The sequence below is a fragment of the Pristis pectinata genome, chromosome 10 (genome assembly GCF_009764475.1).
Source record: "Pristis pectinata isolate sPriPec2 chromosome 10, sPriPec2.1.pri, whole genome shotgun sequence".
NCBI lineage: Eukaryota > Metazoa > Chordata > Chondrichthyes > Rhinopristiformes > Pristidae > Pristis > Pristis pectinata.
The window spans coordinates 67,638,053-67,658,468 of NC_067414.1; the positions used below are offsets into that span (position 1 = coordinate 67,638,053).

The 20,416-nt window shown below is 38.9% G+C and overlaps 1 protein-coding gene across 5 annotated transcripts in view; it reads left to right on the forward strand.

The window, feature by feature from the left end:
* The window catches only part of LOC127574945 (CYFIP-related Rac1 interactor A), a 171,117-nt gene that overhangs the window by 94,858 nt on the left and 55,843 nt on the right, over nucleotides 1–20,416 (forward strand). For all 5 annotated transcript variants that reach the window (XM_052024485.1, XM_052024484.1, XM_052024487.1 and 2 more), the window contains 2 exons: nucleotides 5,328–5,378; nucleotides 17,036–17,134. The gene's annotated coding sequence lies outside the window, so the exon portion shown is untranslated. The remainder of the gene's footprint in view (nucleotides 1–5,327; nucleotides 5,379–17,035; nucleotides 17,135–20,416) is intronic.

Consider the following 20,416-nt stretch of genomic DNA (forward strand, 5'->3'; position numbering starts at 1 on the left):
AGAACAATACAGCACAATACAGGCCCTTCGGCCCACCATGTTGTGCCGACCTTCAAACCACACCTAAGACTATCTAACCCCTTCCTCCCACACATCCCTCTATTTTAAATTCCTCCATATGCTTATCTGACAATCCCTTGAACTTGACCAACGTATCAGCCTCCACCACCACCCCAGGCAGTGCATTCCATGCACCAACCATTCTCAGGGTAAAAAAAGCTCCCTCTGACATCTCCCTTGAACTTCCCACCCATTACCGTAATGCCATGCCCTCTTGTATCACATGAGAACTTGAAGGAATGCAGACAGATCAGATTCTTTTGAAAACTTTGTTGCACTAAGCAACCATGTTAGTGCTTTGCACATTGGTATAAACTATCTTGACAGGAGGCATGCCAGGATCCTAAAGACAAACCATTAGACAATTACTGTATGATAACGTTGCAAAGATGCAGACACCTCCAGTTGCTCACTCAATAAATTTTATCTTGAAATTGGTAGAATTTAATAGTGGAGAAAGGATCCATTCAATTAAAAATTGAGCTGTTTTTATTTGAGGAGACATGAACTGTTTAACATTGGTTGACTCTGCCAGAATATACAAAGGCTAAAAATTGCTGCCTATCTCCATTATGGTGTGAGTGCATATTAGCATCTAAAAAGAGATCTAAAAACTATTTATTTTGGGGGGTGTATACTCTTGGCGACAGATAAGGAGGATGGGGTGGATCAGGCAGGAGGAACGGAAGCTGGCCAATCAGGGACTGCCTTTCAAAGACCAGAACAACGTAATGTTGTTGCACTGCAATGAACTAGAATACAGGTGACCCCCACGTCATAGGGCGTTGCGTTCCTAGTAAGCAGTCCGTATCATGATTATCTGTAACATGAAGCCATGAGATTTGCATGTGTATCTTGAACTGCGAGTTCAAAAAGAATATATTTGTGTTTATTTACTTTCTTTTCACAAGTTCCGTGAGAGCAAATTTTGTTTCATATCTCAAATTTTTGGATAGTGATTTGTGAATTCTGTAAAGGCGAACTTCCATTACTCGACCAGTTGTAACACAGGGGTTGCCTGTGTGAAATTAACCAAATAATGTGAAAAGGCATGAGAAGTGAACCCAACCAAAATGTGTTGGTTGAAGAAAAAGTTGGGTGGAGGACTGGAGAATAGCCAATGTTGTTCCTTTTGTTTAAGAAAGGGATCATCCAGGGAATTATAGGGTGATCCTCACAACAGTGGTAGAGAAGCTATTGGAGAGGATTCTTAGGGGTAGGATTTATTTGTAATTGGCAAAGCATAGTCAAATTAGGGACAGTCAGCATGGAATTGTGGCGTGCTGGTCGTGTCTTACAAACTTGATTGAATTTTTGAGGAGGTGATGAAAGTGATTGAGGGTAGGGCAGTGAATGTTGTCTACATGGACTTTAGTAAGGCATTTGACAAGGTCCCTCATGGTAAGCTGATCCAAAAGATTAAAATGCATGAGATCCACGGTGACTTGGTAGTTTAGATTCAGAATTGGCTTGCCCATAGAACAAGAAGGTAGTGCTGGAAGGGTGTTATTCTGGCTGGAGGTCCGTGACCAGTGGTGTTTCACAGGGATCACTGCTGGGACCGCTATTGTTTGTGTTATATATAAATGATGGGTTGGTTAGTAAATCTGCAGACAACTCAAATTGGTGGAGTTGCAGACACTGAAGAAAGTTGTCAAATGATACAGTGGGATACAGATCAGTTACAGATATGGGCAGAGAAATGGCAGGTGAAGTTTAATTGTTAAGTGTGAGGTGTTGCACTTTTGGATGTCAAATGTAAGAGGAAAGTATACAGTTAATGGTAAGACCCTTCACAGCATTGACGTACAGGGTGATTTTTGGGGTCCAAGTCCATAGCTCCCTGAAAGTGGGAACACAAGTAGATAGAGTGGTAAAGGCAGCGTATGATGTGCTTGCCTTCATTGGTCGGGGCTATGAGTATAAGAGTTGGGAAACCTTTGGTAAGGCTGCACTTGGAACATTGTGTGCAGTTCTGGTCACCCCATTACAGGAAGGATGTAGAGGCTTTGGAGAAGGTGCAGAAGAGGTTCATCAGGATGCTGCCTGAATTAAAGGGTATTAGTTATCAGGAGAATTTGAACAAACTGGGGTTGTTTTCTCTGGATTGCTGGAGGCTAAGGGGAGACCTGCTGAATTACATAAAATTATGGGAGGCATATACTGTATAGGGTAGATGGTCAGAATCTTTTTCCCAGGGTAGAAATGTCAAATACTGGAGGACATGCACTTAAGGTGAGAAGGGAAAAGTTTAAAGCAGGAGCGCGGGGCAAGTTTTTTGTTAATACAGGGAGTGGTGGGTGCCTGGAACAGGCTGCCAGGGCTAGTGGTAGAAGCAGATACGATAGTGGTGTAAGGAGGTTTTTAGATAGACACGTAGATATGCAGGGAATGGAGGGATATGGATCATGTGCATGCAGAAAAGATTTTGTTTAATTTGACGTTGTGTTCGGTGCAGACATAGTTAGCTGAAGGGCCTGTTCCTTTGCTGTACTGTTTTATGTTCTATGTAGTTTTTCAATCACATGGCAGTTAGACAGCAGAAATGTTGTAGATTTGTGCATTTCAAAATGCTATTCTCTGGCAACCAAGAGTGTAACAGTACTATTCTATGTTCTGCAAGGCAAGTTCAGAAGGTGGGCAATAAATTAAGGAAGATCAACAAAGTTTAAATTCATTAAAATGCATTGGTCAGACTGAAGTTCTGCAGAGAGCTTGACCAAGCATTTCTCCTTTGGACAAAATCACCAATTCAGGTGTAGATTGTCGTAGTTTTGTGAAGCACCTTGCTTTTCTCAAATTTCCATTTGAATTCAATTGCATATCACCAACCAAAATCTTCCACAAACTATTACAATTTGTTTTCAAGCACTTTTTTTTTGCATTAAAGATGGTCTTTAATATGTTGAAGTGTGAAGCTGTATCAGTTCTATTAATGAAGCTGAAACAGATATATCATCAAAATCATTGGCCGCAGTCTTCTCCACTACTTACTGGTAACCCAGTTTTAAAACAAACTGCAAGTGACTTTTTAAAACCTGTACAAAACCATTTGCAGTAAAACTCCGATAATCTGGCATGCTCAGGACTTGCGTGGTGCCACACTAGCAGATTTTCAGGACTATTGGATGTTGCATCTATTAATATCACAACACTCTTTGAATTCAACTCTTTTGGATATTATATTCACAAGGTCCCCGTGAGTGGAAAGGCAGCACAGGAACTGGGGCCTCGGTGAGTGGAAAGGGAGTGCTGGAATCAGCACCAGATATTGAACCATTGGGACTTCAGAATAGTCAGATTGTGGATTATCTGAGTTTTATTGAGCTTGTTCTATTAGTGTATTATATCATAGTAGTGAGTTTCTTGGTAAATTAAGATGGATGTAAGTTGCTTACTACTTTTAATTGCTTACTGCTTTTTGCATCAAAAAAAGCTCTTAATTTCAAGGGGCTCTTCAGAGACTTGCAGATGCATACTGTTAGTGCTTGAAAAGTTTGAGAGCATCTGCCATTAGACTCGAGGACAGCTTCTATCCTGCTGTCATCACTCTTGAATGGACCTCTCATATGCTTAAAGATAAATTCTTGATCTTGCAATCTCTCTCACTTTATTTGCCTACCTGCACTGCAGTTTCTCTGTAAGATCAACACTATATTCTGCATTCTGTTTCTTTACTTTGCTTTCTTGTTCACTTTTTTTATTTTATTATATACTGGATTTTGTCCTTATTTTTCTTACCAGAAGATGTCACCTCGTATTTATCTGCAAAACTGCTATATAACCACCCAGTTGTAAGTGTTATAATTTTACATTCTTCCTCAGAGTTTAATTATTCTCCCCAGTTTGGTATCATCTGCAAATTTTGATACTGCACCACTTGGGCTTCAGTTTCAAGATGTTAATGTGAATCAGGAGTAATAATGGTCCCAGTACTGACCCAAGTGGAACACCACATTTTGCCTTCCTTCAATCTGAATAACCTTATTACCATTTGAAGGCAGGATTACAGGAAGCAGAGGTCAGTGGTGATTGATGGCTCAGGAAATGTATCACGTTTTGCAATATCTGCCGTACAGATCAGGAAAGTGCCCGGGTACGTTCATTGACTTTGTGGAGCTCAGCTGCACCAGTGAGGCAGTTAATCTTATGATCCCTGGCCTACGGAGGAGATTAATTATGCAGTGATTGAATTCTGCTTGCTACCCAGCCACTCCTTGAAAGTGTGCATGCAAAGTGCAGACAAGACAGGGCTACTCTGGATTCGTAGCTTGCTGCGCTTCTTGGGCCGAGGGCAGATGAAATTTGTTTGCTGATGATAGTCGGACCTTGCATTTATCCTTGCAACTCTTTTTTAACTGACAGTCACCAACATGTCCAATCAGTCCTTTGAGCTTCAGTGCTTTATGCAGGCCACGTAACAGAGATTTCCTTCACAATCTTTAGACACTTACTAATTAACACTGGTTTTGGGCATCCAGTGTGTGTTAGCTAGAAAGAAATCATAATTGGAAAGTAAATGAAAAATCAAAATACCAAAATCCTGCAGTGCCATACACTTCCGTAAGACCACTTCAAAACTGTGTGCTTACTCAGTCTTTTTGAAAGGTGGGTACATGAACAAAACATTCAAACAGCAAACTGAAATAAGAATTTAAGTGGCAATTCTAAAACAGATAGGAGGTGTTTGCATTATACTATTGTAAATGATCATTTGACTTAGGAAATTCTGATCGTATCCATGAATAATAGTGAGAAAGTGACTCAGAGTCCAGCACATGTTACATGACAAAACAACCTATTGCTTTCAGATCCGAACACATATGCATGTTGTACTCAATTTGGAATACATCCCAAGGATGGAATCCTTTAAATTATGTATTGCTCATAAAATGAGCACTGATGCTTCAGTGTGCAGTTAGCTACAGATTGAGTTAGACTGAAGTAATGAATGAATTGTCCTTTGGGATGTGCCTGTAATTAGTCCATTGAGCAGCCAGTTCTTCAGAAAGACTTTTCCTTCTGACCTATGTAAGGGTGCCATTGATTTTAGAAGTCTTTCCACTTCAAGTCAAGTGCTATTTGCAAACCATTTTTTTAAAAATACTTCTGTATTCCTTGATAATTGTGAATTGAGCTGAACAGAATTTCCTGTGTGGTGCATTTGCAAGACAAACTGTATTAGGCACAGTTGCAAGAATTACAGTTGAAAATTTCCCCAACAGCACTTGAATGTAGTGGTTAACTATTTTTCTTTCTATTTGCAGATTTCAGCCAGATTTTGCTCTTTTTGGAATCTTTCACCTTCAAGTTGAAAGGTAAAATTTGTTTTGAAAGTGATATTTGTCATTGCTTTATACAATTGCTTTTACTACTGGATGAACACCATTTTTAAATTTTACTGATGTTTCACTGATTATGAAGTAAATGATCATCTGGTCAAGGAATCTGTGTCTGGAAGTTGAATTTTCATTTGTACAAACTGCTCATCTCTCTGACGTGCATTAATCTGAAGCTCTAACCAAGCTTGCTTTCTTTTGTAAGGCTAGTTTCCTTACAGTATTATTTCTAATTTTACACTTCAGAACAAGTGGCCAGTGAGTAATTCTTAGTGGGTGATACAACAAAGTATGTTTCATTTACTGCACAAATATATTTTTTAACTATTTTATGTACGACCAAACTAAAGTTTGTAATATTGTGGAATCCGGAATGAAGTGTTACCATGGAGAATAATACTAATTATATAAAGAAACGTTACTTTTACTTTGAGATATCGTAGAAAGTCATTTCCTTAAGTACCACAACAAATACAGTGAGTCAAGAGCAACAGTAACTTTCTAGGTTTCAACTAAATTATAGAAAGTAGCACTGCAATATTATTAATATTATTTATTCACTTCTTGGAATGTGGGCTTCACTAGCAAGGTGTCCAAACCTAATTGCCTTCGAAGATGGAAGAGAGCCACCTTGAGCTGCTGCGATTGGTCTGTTAAGCAGTATTATTAATAGGCCAGTGTTCCAGTCATGGTGCCATCAGATCCTGCAGTCAGTCTGTGTTTGTCGGTTAATACAGCAAGCCAATCCAAAAAAAATCACAGAACCACATAGTTTGACTTTATTTAAATATAAAAGTAATTAAAGGAGCCTACTAAGACAAAGTGAGGGTTACATTTCAGGCTACATTTCAGGCCTAATTGAACTAATTGTTGGCTTTGTTTCCCTGAACCTTATACTTGGAAATTATCAGAAGGCAGCTCTGGATAGCAAAAATAAAAATGCAAGATGCTTGAAAAATTCAATAGGTCAGACAGCATCTGTGGAAAGAGAAGCAGACTTAATGTTTCGGATTGATGATCCTTTTTATTTCAGATTTTCAGCATCTGCAGTTTTATTTTTCCCACATCTCTGGATAGTCATTGGCCAGATGATGTGCAAAATAAAGCTGGAAAAAGGAGCAAATGAATTGCACAAGTTAAAGTATCAGTGAAAAGGGATATATTTTGTGCTGCTCAGCATAAGATTGCCTACAGAGGACAAAAGATTGAGACAGTGTAAATCGGCATAGAACAGGGTTAAAGAGTCAATCTACATAAATCTTTGGAGCAATGCCTTGGAAGATTTATAGCACTTGGAAAAACTCTGAGAAATAAATCTGACAGCAAATCCACATATCTGCAAATGACCCTCATTATTCCTGAATTATTGGAATATAGATTAAGCAGAATTTAATGCGAAAGAGTTTTATCTTTGGGAAATATTTATTATCTAGTAATCATGGCAAAAGTTCAAATGTTACAATGGACTTGAATGAGGCCATTAGTTGCTCTGTAACATGTGTATGCTCTTTTGGGTAAAGTTGCCTCAATTTTGGCTTTTAAATTGTAGAGGGGAATTCCTATTATACAATCCTTCTGTGAGAAACAAATGGTCTGGCACACGCAGGGTCCATCCGTCATTAATGTTTTTGTTTTTTATACAATATACAAGTAACTGCTTCTGTGGTAAACACAACTTGAGCTTCTTCACCCGCCGTTCACAGCCTGCTTTTCAACATGATCAGCAACATGATGGATGGTAGGAAGTGTTGTAAACATTTAACTGTTTAAACATATAAAGTAGATCTGAACATATTTCTAGTTAAGCATCTGGGAAGCAAATAAAAATAATGTTTCATTCTCTCATGCAAGCATGTTAAGGTTAAGGATGTAAGGACATTATTTCTCCACTTCCATCATCAAGAACCCCAGATCAAGTATATAATAAAAAACACATTTGGCACACAGTTCTCATCTGTATTGCTCTAGGGTCTCTAGCAGGGCCCATTTCCCAGAAAATCCATCCTGTGATCTCTGAGAATTTGCACCAGTTTAGTAAGGGGATCGTAAACCATTGACAGCTGGGTTAAGGTTACCAAAGTGTACTTTTGTTCTCTATTTTCCTTTTTCCTTCAATATTGTATTCCCCTTTTCTCCTCCCATTCACTCTTCTCAATGAGTTCTGTGAACCCTTTACTATTACCCAAATTGGCATTCCTTGGAGACACAAGAGACCATGGATGCTGGAATCTGAGCAAAAAAAAAACGAGCTGCTGGTGGAACTTGGTGAATCAGGCAGTATCTATGGAGGGAAACAGATGATTGATATTTCGGGTCAAGACCCTTTGTCTTCAGTCCAGATGCCGGGTCTCAACCTGAAATGTCAACCATCCATTTTCTTCCACAGATGCTGCTTGACCTGCTGAGTTTCTGCAGCAGCTCTTTTTGCTTTGGCATTCGTAGGAGCCTGAATGTTAAATGTTAGAAGGCTGGACAGCCCCAGGGATGTCATGGGGTTTCCCAAATTCTGTGCTCATCCAAAGTCCACATTTCCTGCCTTAGTCTTTAGGCAGCAAGCAAATGTGCAAGCAGTGCTAATTTTAACCCCGTTCCATTACCTTTCTCAGTGAAAGAGAATGCCATTTTAACATCTCAATAGGATCCCTTCTGACATTCGCAAACTCAGTGCAAATCAGTAATTTGAATCTTATGAAGTAATAGAGTCATACAACATGGAAACAGGCCATTCAGCCCACTACATCCACACTAACCAATGAGCTCCCAGCTGCATTGATCCCATCTGCCAGCACTTGGGCCATAGCCTTCTATGATTCAAGTGTTCATCTGGACGCTTTTTAAGTGCTGTCAGCGACTCTGCTTCCACCACTCTCTTAGGCAGTGGATTCCAGGCAGTCACCACTCTCTGGTGGAAAACATTCTCCCTTGGATCCCTTTTTTTTTTCTTGTACCACTTACCCTAAGGCTATGCCCTCTGGTTTTATTCACCTCTGACAATGGGTAAAGTTTCCTTTGGTCTACCATATCTATACCCCTCAATTTTATATACCTCAATCATGTTTCTTCTTAACCTCCTCCACTCCAGGGAAAACAGACTTAGCTTCTCGAATCTCTCCTCATAACTAAAAAGCTTTATCCCAGGCAGTATCTTGATGAATGCTCTCTAGTACTATCACATTCTTCAGTACTCAGCAAAGGTCTGACTCATGTTTAATAAAGTTGGTGCATAACCTCCCTGCTCTTGTGCTCAATGGCTCAACTAAGGAAAGCCAATATCCCATATGCTGCCTTAATTATGTTAATTAACTCCACTGCCACTTTCAAAGATCTTTAGACTTGCATATCAATGCCCCAGTTCCTCAGTACTCCCTAGGACCTTACCATTCGTGGTGCAAGTCCTAGCCTCATTAGTAGTCCCAAAATGCATTACATTTATCAGCTTTAAACTCTATCTGCCATTTCTCAGCCCATTTCACTAACACATCCATATCTCTCTGAAGCCTTCGATTACCCTCCACACCATCAACAGCACCACCAATCTGGTGTTCACTGTCTTAACCACCTGAATAATAGTGTCTTTTCAACTATGTGTTGAAGAAAGGCACTTAAATTCTTTTAGTCTAGGTTGAATTTAGAAATGGAAAAGTTACAATGCAAACTTTTGTTGCCATCCATGCTACAAATCAGATTATGATTGCTAGGTAAACAATATGTATGATGACAGTTATCAGATCTGAGAGAGTGAAAACTTTTTGTACTAAGTTAAGCTCACTTTAAAATTGAACAGGTAGTAAAAGTTTGTTACTATCCGGATAAATATTTATTTATCTATCATAGATTTCCTTTGCTAATGAATACTTCCATGTTCCATAATTTCCAATTGAAACAAATTGTATTCCATTTTATGTTAACTGTGTTTTGTGCAATAATGATAATGAAATGTATCCCTTGTGTAATTACATTAGAACAGTCATATATTTCTGTGGCATGAATTGTTAATACAAACTACACCTGATATTTAGCAATATATGTTGTGAACTGTAACAAGCTAATGATATATCAAAGTAATGCACAATATGCATCTTATTAGGAATTGTGATACAATGGAATTGATTTATAGAAATAGTGTTAAATCTTTTTCCAGCACACATAATAACTCTAATTATCATTGGAAGAAAAGCTTATTGCTGTGAATTTTATCTATTCTACTAGACTTTCACACACTATGACTGTATCCTGGCCTCTATGAAATTTAGTGCCTATCTGAATTTGGTATTTTTCCTGTAAATATGAATATACATTCTGTATGTCTTCAATTCAAATTCAGAATTGTGGCTTATTGGAGAATTTAAATCCACGGACACCTGAAAAATGTACAATGTGCAAGCTTTTACTCTGATGCATAGCTGTTTGAATAGAAGCTAATGATTGAGTCTTGACAACAGCTACACACCTCGATTTTTATGTGTCAGGACCACACAGGAGCTAAGTTTAATGGTGGAAGGAGCACACCACCTCCCAAATTATCCACCCACACATCCTGTCAGGTACTCCATCTGTGGCAGAGGGTGCAGTTCCCACTTCAGTCTCATCAATCATCCTGGAGCCCAGGGAACCAGATTGGAGAAAGACATCTTCGATCTCCAAGGTCTGCTTAAGAAAATAATAGCCACAAAAGAGTTTGTAGCATACTACCGAGTATGCTCATAAGCTGATGAGCTATTTGTTAAGATGGATCTTCAGATTAACAAACTTACCAAATCATTCAAAAAATGTATTTCAGAACGCATCAGAGAGCATAAAATGTTATAGAAAAACTAGTTTTCCTGGCACTGTCGTTGGTGGATGCAATGCGTATCAGTTACTTGAAATGCTGGGTTACATCTGAGCTTGCAAGTCAGAAGGAGAATATTGTAACTTGGCTTGAATATGTGCATGATTTAAAATGCATGGTGGAGTCCAATCCAGTAAATTCTTGGTTTAAGAGCCTGATCTGATGAGGTTTGAAAGACTAATTGAGTACAGATTTGAGATTTCATGACTGAAACATTGATTCAGTTAGGAATCTGAACAGGCATATGTCAGCTGTTAGGACAGATGTATGGAATTAACAGCTTTAAACTAATCAGTTTGTGCGGACACCTAGAGCAATGCTTAAAATTCAGGGAATACTGAATGCTGAAATAGTCGAGAGTGAGTGGAGTGTCATTGATTCGTAAAACGCAGATACAGGCTCTTTGGCTGCTGAGTCGCCCCAACTATCAAGCACCTATCTACACTAATCCTATGCTGACCCCATTTTATTCCCACATTCCCATCAATCCCTCCCCCCTCCCCCCATATTCTAAAACTTGGGGACAATACTAGGGGCAATTGATAGTGGGAAATTAACCTACTTTTATGTGGGAGGAAACCCATGCAGTCACAGAGAGAACATGCAAACTCTATGCGGACTACATCAGAGGTCAGGATTGAACCCATGTCACTGGAACTGTGAGGCAGTAGCTCTACTAGCTGTGCCGCAAGTTCAGTCGAGGTAGGTTAGAATGAACGAACGGAGTGGGGAAGATTTAGCCAATCTATGCTGACAGTTTGTGATATTAAAAGCATTTTACATCAGTATTGTACTTGCTTGGACAGGTTCCAATGGTAATGAGCTTTATTTGCAAGGAGTGATTGGAGTGAAAGGAAACGTTCAATTTGAGAGCAACTTCAGCTTGTTGGAGGTAGTCTGGTGCCTGTTATTCATAATCTTTTGGGAGCTAATGTGGACCGAGTTCAATATGATGGCAACTTCATGCTTGATTTCTTGTGTAAATGAGCATGCATTCATTAGCATTGAATATACAAAAATGAAAATGCATGCAGTACTTAATAGTTGTCATTTTGTCTACATTTATTTCAGGTGAATTACAAAAATCTCACCATCCATTTTGCAGCTCTGTCCTCTTAATATTAGTGAGACATATAAGTACAAAGAATACATGGCCATACATCTGCTGTTGGTTGTGTATTAAAGGAGGTTTACAGATGGTCCAAACCCAAAACATTAGGTCCTTAACCTCAAACCTCAAATGTGTAATAGGGAAAGAGCAAAGTAATTCAATACTTAAAAGAATTAAGTAGGGTTGGTTAACTGTTGCCAAGGTTTGGCCTGATAAGAGAGCTGGAAATTAGCATCTACAATATCGTCTATTTTGTGCCAGTCATCTCGGGGTCTGTCATATACAGGCAGAAAGATGTATCGAAAGATTTAAAGGAAGGATTTTCTCTCTAATTATAAACAGCCGTTTTGGACAGGATGGAGAGAAAGATGGGCTGCTTTTGATAGCAGAAATTAATTTAGCAAATTTAACTTGTCTGCTGGCAGTTTGAAATAATGAGGAAAACTCTATTTATTCCTCCAATGGACATTCATAATACTGAGCTTTGATTATTATTTTGGGTCTCATTTATACCTAGAGTGATAATCACTACTCAGCTAATAGTAAATTAGTATTTGAATGGCATGGTTTAAATTATCTGTCACCAGCCGGTGTTTTCTTATTGTTAAGGTTTTGCTGAATAATGTCTATTTCTCTGAGATGCATCCATTAGACTGAGCTGTGTATATTTTTGATCTGCAATATTATCTAGCAGTAACCAATATTAACAGTCCCATTTTTATTGCACCTGCTTATATTGCAAAAAAAAATGCCCCAGTTACATTCACAAGAGAAGTATCAAACAAAAGATTTGCCACTGAACCGCAAGGCATCAGGCAGGATGACCAAAGGCATAGACAAAGTAGTATGTGAGGAAGATGCACAAATAGAGAGAGGGAGATGTTTGGAATCACTTCCCTAGAGATTAGGGTCTTGGCAACTAAAGTCACGGCTGTCAGTGGTGGAGCGATGGAATTCAAGGATAAACTATTGGCCAGAATTGGAGAAATGTGGTTATCTTGGAGGGTTCTCAGATTGAAGGGGATTACAGAAGTGGGGAACTATGCCCCTCAAGCCTGCTCTGCCATTCAATATGATCATGACTGATCTATGCTCTTCTTCTGTGCCAATTCCCAAAAATGATCAACTACTTGATCTGTTAAACATTTATTTACCTCTATCTTAAATGTATCTAATGATCTGGCCTCTGTCATGCTCAAGGGAAGAGAATTCCAGAGATCCACTATGGTCTGAGAAAAGATATTTCTACACACCTCTGTTTTAAGTGAGTGGCCCCTTATTTTGTAGCTATGCCCACTTAGGATATTATCTGTTGGAATGAGGTCACCCCTCATTCTTCTAAACTCCAAGGAATACAGATGCAAACTGTTTAGCCTCTCTTGACAGGACAACCCTCTCATCCCAGGAATTAGCTTGGTGAATCTCCTTTGGACTGCCTCCAATGATACTATATCCATTTTTAGGTAAGGGGAACAAAACTGCTCAGTACTCCAGGTGTGTCCTCATCAACACACTGTACAACTCTAACTAAACCTCCCTGTTCTTAAACTCCAACCCCTTTGCAATAAAGGCCAAAATGCCATTTGCCGCCTTAACTACTTGTTGAGATCTGCCTGATAACTGATTCATGTACTAGAACACCTGGATCCCTCTGAACTTCACTCATTTGCAGTCTTTCTCCATTTAGATAATAATCCACCTTTTGATTCCTCTTCCTGAAGTATGTGACCTTGCACTTCCCCACGTTAAACTCCATTTGTCAGGTTTTTGACCAATTACTCAAAGTGTGTGTGTATGTGTGTACAATATATATTGCAGAATCGTAATGTCCTCATTCACAATGTACCCTTCCATCTATTTTCATATAACCAGCAATCTTTGGATGCCTTGCATTTCATTCCTTCCTCCAGGGCATTAATGTAAATGGTAAACAATTGAGGGTCAAGAACTAATCACTTGGGTACTCCACAAGTTCCATCCTTTCAGCCTGAAATGGCCTCACTTATTCCAACTCTTTTCTATGTGACAGCCAGTTTTCAATCCATGCTAACACACTTCCTCCAATACCTTGGGCTTTTAATTTATGCACCACTCTCTTAACCCCACTTTGTCAAATCTCTTTTGGAAATCTAAATACACTACATCCACAGGTTCCCCTCTATTGACTCTCCCTGTCACACTTCAAAGAATTTGAGCAAATTTGTCAAACACTATTTACTTTCATAAAACCATGTTGACTTGGTTTGATTATATTTAGCTTTCATAAATGACTAGTTATTAACTCCAGCACCTTGCCAACAATAGATGTTAAACTAACTGATCCATAGTTCCTGCTTTCTGTTGTCCTCCATTTTTGATCAAGGGAGTCACATTGACTGTAATGTTAATAAGATGGAAACTTGTTGTTAATGATGGCATGGATATGAGGTCCAAAGCGCTCTGGTTCAAATATGACAGTGGTTGCAGAGGATCGAACTTAGTTTCAAATTATTGCCAAGGAAAAGGATGGAGTGTTTAGTTGGAAATTATAGTATGAAGAAGTCTAATGCATTACATGACACTGACAAAGATGGCCAAATTTGTTGTTACATGAAAAGTGGATGGAATTTGCTGTAATTAAAGGATCTTGTTTTGCGGAGTCTGAGATCATTGTTGACCTGTGTCAAATATTTAATTACAGCAGCACTTTATTTTCTGTTATATTACTAGGACTCCACTGTTTATCTTCCTAGGTTTTGATGCACTAAAGCGTCACAGTATAATTGTGTAACAGAAAAAAGCTACTACCTCCAGAGTTGTTGGCAGGTAGGTGAAATATATGTGAGCTGGTTAGTGTGAAGCAGTGTATGGAGCTTCCTGCTGTCCATTTAGCCACACTGTGACTTTGTCTGCTGCATGATTTTAAGGGATATTCTGTTGCCTGGAACGACAGATGCCTCTCTGGCATGCTATGTACATAATTATCGGCTGGTCCCTGATCCTGCACTTGAGAGTGCGTACTGCAGGCTGACTATGATACTCTTGCCACCTGCTTACCCATTTGTGAATCTTGACCGTTATCTGCAACTATTGTCTAAAAATGATGGCTGAGTAAATACTCACGTCTAAACCGTCAAAAAGAGATTTTGTTTGAAAAAGCTTCTCTTTTGTTCCAAGGCTTGTCTTCCTCCAAATGGGGCTGATTTGCACATTCTGCAGTCTGTGATGCACAATCATCATTACTTTCAGAAATGCTTCTGTTTTCCACAAGTTTTAATTTTATTTTTTTAAGAGGTAAATGGGCGCACAATGTTGTTAGTATATAGTCACTTGCAGATTGAAATCTCTGGAAATTGTTGGAGAGAAGCTACTGTTAGGGTGAGAATTTTAAAAGAAAAATATTTGTAGCAAAGTAGTTTGTGCATTTATTCTGTATATCAACACCAGGTCTTTCATGTTGCATTGGTGCTACAATTGCAGGCATCTGTATTGCCAATAATGTGAGAAATGTTCATGTTACGTTGTAGCAGAAAATTTTGAAACAGTGCAAAGCCATTAGTCTTGTAATGTTAGATTTGTTCTTGTATGACTGGATGCAACATTAGTTTACATAAAGTTTCATCAAATTTTTTTTAGAGCTGATTCCTCTTGAGCAAGCAGCTGAGAATCCTTTTCAAATTTGGTTTAGTTCTTCTGTCATTGCAGTAATAAACGTGGGGAGGCTTTACTGATTTTTAGAATGCTAAAAGTATAAATTGTACATATTATAACCCTATAATAAGAAGGATAATTGAGCTATGAAAAGGATGGCGACATACCATGATTTTAAGTTATAGTTATGAAGGAAGACTTGAGTTTTTTTTAATTAAAACAATGAAAAGGGAAGGTTAACAGAGGCTTAATGATGTGTTTCTAGAACTTCAGAGTGTAAGCTGTGATAAATTGTTGTGGTGGTGTGACATACCAAACAGACAGCATAGGCTTAGCATATTCACTGGAAAACCCCAGGGAATATAAGAAGAAAAGGGAACAAAGGACTGCAGAGGCTGGAATCTAGATGAAAAATCTAGATTGGGTTTCCCCTTTTCCTGTCTTCAGTCCTGAAGAAGGGTCCTGACCCAAAATGTTGACAGCCTGCTTTTCTCCACAGATGCTGTCTATCCTGCTGAGTTCCTCCAGCATGATCGTGTTTTTCAATGTTAGAAGAAACATTGACAAGGAGACCATAAAATCACTGAAGAGGGAATTGGCTAAATATTTAGAAAGGAGAGATATGAAAGGAAGTGCAGAATTGAGATTGGAATGAATGGCTCTTATTGAAGAATCAGCTTTGTTGGGCTGAATGGAGCAATTGTTTCTTATTTGTTTTCATGCTGCTGCACTCATTTTTTAAAAAATCCTAAAAACCATTTCCTTCCTATGCTCTCTGTGCTCATCATCCCTTGTTATATTTTCTAGATTAAGGTGTTTATTTCACTTTTTTCTTGTTAATTGTAAGATTAACCAATCTCTCCATATGCTCAATGTCCTGGTTCTCGTGTGGAGTCAGGACCCACCTTGCTGAAATGTCATTGGCTGAAACTGATTACAAAAGAGTTTTGCTAACAGTAAGCACCACAATATTCAAGCTTGATTTGGTGGCATCATTAAAGCGCACAGTGGCTTTCCAGCTAACTACAGCTGCTGAGGACAATAATTCATGCCATGTCCAAGCAGCTGATTATTTCCAAGGATTAACAATAAATCTGCCTCTTTCTTTTCTGTGAGTGCTTTGGTAATTCCTAAAAGGATTGACGTTTAAAGTTTTCCTCAAGTATGTACACAACGTTATTTCTTGCCAGTTTTATCCGCGTCTCCGTTTCTGGAGTCCCAATTGGCGTCTGAGAAAAGTTGCTCTTCTGTATTGACAAGTGGCCTTTGATTAGATAGGGCTTTGTTTTGTGCATCAGTGTTTCACTTACCTGTGCCCTCACACGAGGGCATTGTGTACTTATTTCAAATAAGGGCTTCAGGAATTTGGAGGTGGAGTTCAGGGTACTTTTTTTTTACTACTCAATTCTGGAAAACTGAGGCCAGTTCAGGGGTTGTGTACTTTTACTCCGCAGAATTGGTCTCTGTCTTTAGTTAATCATCCAGTGGTTAATCTGAAGCCCCAAACTATACCCAATTGTTAATTTGACCCTTCTATACTGATTATGGAAACAATCTTGACACTAATTCAAACTGATGTTGTTTCGTCAATAGAACAATTCTGGACATTAGTTCAAAATCTAGTTTGTGTGTGTGTATGAAATGATTTCTGAACAGATGCTTTTTAGTGTTTTCCATATGTAAAGATGCAAAAAGACATGTATGTATTACTTATATTCCATTAAAAGTTATCAATCTGTTTGCTTACAAAAGTTGTCGGGTAAAATTCTCACAATGTAAATTGACAGTTCTCCTCTTAGTAAAAATCCCGAAGAAACCTAACCAAGAACTGATACATAAATCTATACTGACCTCTGGTAGTCAAGTCTGGTACCACAGCCTGTCCAAGAAACATTTTTGGTGAATAAATTAAATGTGAATTACTTGTATTAAAGAGAATCTGTTGCAGCTAAAATTGGGTTTTCTTTCAGTGTACCAAATTTTAAATGTATTATTTTCACTGAAATGTTCAGATAAACACTTCCAGCAAATTGATAATTATTTTTCCCTCCTAATTTTCCTTAGTTCCTGATATCTTTCTATTCACTGACCTGGTTTCCTGAAGTGCACCAACCAAGGACGTTTCACCCATTCCGTCACCACTGTTGTTGTGACCAGCTGTTGGTAAGTAAATGAATGATCATAACGATGTATCAGAAATTCAATGTAATACCATTACCTCTGTCCCTCATGCTGCAAGATTGTATTCCTGCTTGTACACTCAGGGTGCTGCCCTTTAGAGCACTACTTTTTATTGAAGCTTTTCTGAAAACCTTTTTAAGTTGAATCATATTATTTGATAAAGTTGCCAAAGTGCAAAATTTGGCTTTAGCCCTGAACTTAATCTTCCATCAAACCAAATGGAAATGTTCACTTGTAGTCTAAAATTTCTTTAAATCATTGATAGTGTAGCCACTTTGCATTATTTCTCAACCTGCCGAATGTAATGATTCAGTTGATTATGTGCTGTAATTGGAATTTAAATCTTTAAATTTGTCAAAGCTGTTAAGGAGGAGACAAGAAGCAAAGTGAATTACAGGACATTAATTTCCTTAACATTCCAATGCTGATGTAAATGTCAGGAGACAAGTGTGAGCATCATCCTGAATTATATTCATTCCTTAAATTAATTTTGATGTTACTGTTCATTGTACGGTATTTAGAGTCAGAGTTGTACAGCACAGAAACAAGCCCTTCTGCCCACTGCATCTATACTGACAATCATGCTTGTCAATACCAATCCCAATAGCCTGTGTAAATTCTATATTCCTCTATTCCTTGCTCACTTAAGTACCTGTCCATATGCCTCTCAAATGTTGTTACTGTTACTGCCTCCACCACCTCCTCTAGCAGATCATTCCCGATACTAACTACGCTTTGTGTGGAAAAAGTTACCTATCCCCTTTGAACCTCCTCTGTTTCACCTTCAACCTATGCCCTCTAGTTTTAGATACTCCTACCATGGGAAACAGACACTGGCAATCTACCCTCTCTATGCCTCTCATAATTTTATATACCTCTATCATGTCACCTCTCTGCTTCCTTTGTGCCAAGGAAAACAGATCCAGCTTATCCAATCTCTCCTCATCACTCAAGCCCTCCAAGCCAGGCAACATCCTTGTGTACCTTTCCTACACCCTCCCTAGCTTAATCACATCCTTCCGAAAAAGTGGTGACCAGAGCTACACGTAATACTCCAAGTGCAGCCTAACCTACGTTTTGTACAATTGTAACAGAACGTCCCAACTCTTGTTTTCAGTGCCTCAGCCCACAATGGCATGCATGCCGTACATGTCCCTCACCACCTTGTCCTCCTGTGTTTCCATTTTGAGGGAACTATGTACTTGTACACCAAGGTCCCTCTGTTCACTCCCCAAGGCCCTGCCATTCACCCTGCCCTGGTTTAACTTCCCAATTTATTGTGACGTTATGCTGTGGGGTGCTACATTTTACATCATTTGAACATGCAGTCTTATTGATTTTAATGAAATAAATCACAAAGTATTTAAAACCATCTGATTGGAAAAATGCATGGTTATTTATAACTAAATGGAAGAGAAAACTGCAGTCCTTGACAGGTTGTAGTGCACCCTCTGCTACTGCAAGTCTCTTCCTCGTTACCCATGGCTGTGATGCAGAACAATGAAGGATTCATGGTCTCGGCAAAACAGTGCATCTGCCATGTGTTTTACAACTGCTTTGAGCCAGTCAGATTCTTCCTTGAGATTTAGTGCAATCGATATTGCAGCTGTCATTGTGAAACAGGCTCCTTAATTTCTGAGGAAAGAGGGGAGTCAGTTGAAACTTATTTGCAGAATGTTGTGGCCTGGTTATTGTCTTGTTTCTTAAGTGTTCTAATGATCTTCTGTCTGGCAGGTTAAATAATGTCACATTTGCATTGCATTCAAAAACTGGAATCATTGTCTATTTATTTTTCTTTTCCCTTCGTTGGATGCAGAAATAAGTGTTCTGTATTTATAAATCTTGGAGATGATAGGAGCAGGGGTACATTATAAGGCCCGTTGATCCTGCTTCACTATTAGGAAGATCATGGTCAATCAGCTACTTCATGAACAACTTTGCCAGCCAATCCCTATATCCCTTTATTTCCCTGGTGTCCAAAGTAGGATGAAGTAATGAGATAATAAAGGAAGATCAACAGTCACTTTCTCTAAAGTGTGCAAGAAGAAGTAATCAAATTGACCTACATTCAGCCCACCCCAGAGAAGCCTATTTCCTCTTGGAAATGTTGCACTATATTTAAAGCTATTCCTGCACCTTTGTGCTGCATCCTATTAATAAACATACAGTGACTTCCTCTCAGATTGTGATTATCTGTGTCATTTTGTCCCCCAAGCTTGCTGTTACAATTTATTTTAGCTAATTTCAACTGAGAATAATTGTTCTAGAATAACAGGTGGGCAAATTAGCCCTTTTGAATCTATTCTGTCATTCGGTGTGGTCACAAATATATACAACCTAACTCCTTTTATCCATTCTTTGTCACATATATTTTAATATTTTCGGTGAACAAAATATTTTAGATTTAAAATTAGCAAGAACTTGAAGAATTTGCAGAAGTGAGTACCACATTTTCATCAGTTTTTGTGTATGGAAGTGTTTCCCAATTAGTTAATCAACAGAAACAGTTTATGTTCATATATTCTATCGGTTCCTGTTACTATCTTGACAACATCGATCAAATCATCCATTAAATTTCAGTTGTTTTTTATTTCAAAAAAAATCTTTATTCATAATAAAAATACATACAAAAGAATAAACAGTGCAAAAAGTTTTACATTCTTGGTCAATACATTCAGTAGCGCTAACTTTTTAAAAAACCATAGCACTGTTGCCACTCGTGTAACCCCTTGGGGTGATGCACCCTTTCATTGTTTGAGGGGCTTCCTCACTCAACTCAGCCCTCCATGTGCGGCAGCGGAAGGAGCCTAGACTGTGGTCCTTCCCCACAGAGTCTTTGCATTGGTGGCATCAAGCTTCAGTACGTACCTCAGCACGTACTTCTGCAGCCTGGACTGTGCCAGTTGACAGCATTCCCTTACGGACATCTTGCTATTGCTAGAAAACCAACAAGTTTTGGGCAGACCAAAGAGTGTCTTTCACTGAGTTGATGATCTTTCAGCAGCACTTACTGTCCGTCTATGTGTGTGCCCCTGGGAACAGCCCATAGATCAGAGAGTCCTCTATTACACAGCCGTGTGGGATGAACCAAGACAAGGACCCTTGCATCCATCTCCACGCACTCTTAGCATATCCACAATCTCCAAATAAGGGGGTGACCGTCTCTTCCCCACTGCAGCTGTCTCAAGGCCAGTGTGCACTGGGGATGATATGTCATCTGTACAGGAACAATCTGTCTGAGAAGGCCTCTCTCACCACCAGCCA